General features: G+C 24.9%; 1 long non-coding RNA gene across 1 annotated transcript in view; it reads right to left on the minus strand.

Moving 5' to 3' along the window:
* Positions 1-299: 299 nt before the first annotated feature.
* LOC136795152 (uncharacterized) overlaps positions 300-2,273 on the minus strand; it is a 139,221-nt gene continuing 137,247 nt past the window's right edge. The window contains exon 3 of the long non-coding RNA XR_010842717.1: positions 300-374. This is a non-coding gene — a long non-coding RNA (uncharacterized lncRNA). The remainder of the gene's footprint in view (positions 375-2,273) is intronic.

A 2,273-nucleotide genomic window follows, 5' to 3' on the forward strand; every position in this document is an offset into this window, starting at 1 on the left:
TTGTGAATTGAGTTATATGAACATAAAAAGATGAATTGGGCTAAGAAAGAAAATATATTTGAAAATAATAATAAAAAAATATAACAAAGTTTAAAAACATTATAAATAATAAAAAATTAAATTATACTAGTATATGTATATTATCAGTTAAAAAAAATTATTTTTACTACTTTTACGAATTTAGTGAATATAGCAACCCAAGGCAGTTTAGCAGTGCACCTTTACCAATTCTTCTCTCTATTTGATACTGACATTGATAATGGAGTTAAATATGTTAATAAACCATAATTATTTTATAACAAAAACCATACCGTATTTTCCTGAACAAGAAAGTCTACGAAACTCTGTTTAAGACTATGATAAGAATTGTGTACCTGTAACAAACAAATAAAACAATCCATTAGATACTTATGGTACTAATAAAAATAGACTTTCATAATAATAAAATAATATAAACAGAACCAATTAAATTGAGACGTTGAAAGTAGTGTGTCATTCCGTTCTCATCACAAACCATTTCCATAAAAAATAGTTAATTTATTAAGTGTTGAATGTATCAAGTTCAAATAATTTTTAAATCTTTGAATATTTTCGAATCGACTAACTCTTTCAACAGAGAAAGCTGTCATTTATTGTCAAATAATATATATAATTTTTACTCATCTTTAGTGTTGAATATCTGGAAACCAACTTTAACTGAAACAACTTTTGCACTTAACGGTTCAATTCATTTAAAGAATAATTTACAATCAGCAAGACAGATATTAACCTGCTCAAACTTTATCAGAGACAGGCAATAATTAAACTGATATTAATATATTGCTAAACGAAATTTAAATGGATAATAAATTTGATATTTAATTATAAAAATCATAGCAACTAATTATAATAATGTTAAACAAATATTTCTTTGTTATTACATATCCAATACTTTATTTTAATCACCCTTCCCAATAAATGTGCTTTTGTTTTGCAATTTTCTTATTTGGCTAAGAAATGTCAGTCTATTATTGAAGGTACAATATTTCTCCGTGGACACATCATCGAAACCGATTATTAAGCCTTCATTCGAAAGATTAATTTCAATGAGTAAAAATAAACATTATGACTATATAAAAATCGTGGCAGATTATAGGTTTCATTCACTTATATTATCGCATTTATAAGATTAGAGAAAAACTGTAAAGTGTTATGGAATTACGATTCCAAAACATAAAAAAAAATCAAGCAGTTTTCATTTTTTTTTTTTATTATATAACAATTTGGATGTAATAAACTATAGTTTAAGTTTTTTTGTTCTATCGTAATATATAAGTTCAAGAAAGTGAAAATTATTTAAGAGATTTTCTATTCTATTCTATTTTAAAGCGTGTAAAAATATAATAACAACAAAATTAAATAATTCTTTAGAAATTAATTTTCTAACTAAAGTTGCTAAATACAGAGTACCATATTATCCGTACCATAAATTAAAACAAAATACTAAAAATGAAATATGAATTTGTGAACGAAATAGCCAGTAAAGCTTTCCTCCCACATCTTAATCTACAGTTTTTATTAAAATACTACAATAAATAATTTTATAATACAGTTATTATTTGAAAGTATCTGTTAGAGCGAGCGATGTTACAAAGGACAAATATAAATCTAAAATACCGTAACTAATTTTGATTATTGGAATTTGATTACTTCGGAATATTGTTAAAATAAAATTATATAAATAAATAATTTTTTTTTTATATATTGGAAGAAGATAAAAAAAAAGGAAAATAAAATTAATATTTCATAAATAAAAGAATAATCTAAATTTGGAGTGAGAGAATTACAAATTAATAAGAGGCAAAATCTATATGTAAAATAAAATGAATAAATTTAGCCAATAACAGTTTTGTTAAAATAAAAATTTGCTCGAACAAAAAAAAAAAAAGATCCGCCTAAAAATAACAGCAGGATAAAACAAATATTTTTTACTTCACTTTTTAATTTTATGAAATTTAAATAATCAATGACAAACGGAATAGAAAGGTGTGCTATTAAGAAAAATCATGGAAACACTTTTACTTCAAAATCACTTTTACTTATTAGGTTCATGTATTATTGATATGTGTGTGTTTTTTTTTTTTGTTTTTTTTACGAGGGTCGGTGGAAATCTTCAAAAGACACGGATAGGCCCGTACCTATCCGTGTGTGGGATTTTTACCCACTAAAACCACCGCCCTACACCTGTTCATTCCTCTCCACGGGACCGCCGCTAGGCATTACTTCATGGAGGG

Source organism: Halyomorpha halys, unplaced genomic scaffold (genome assembly GCF_000696795.3).
Source record: "Halyomorpha halys isolate HHAL.00 unplaced genomic scaffold, Hhal_1.1 Scaffold380.1, whole genome shotgun sequence".
Classification (NCBI taxonomy): Eukaryota; Metazoa; Arthropoda; class Insecta; order Hemiptera; family Pentatomidae; genus Halyomorpha; species Halyomorpha halys.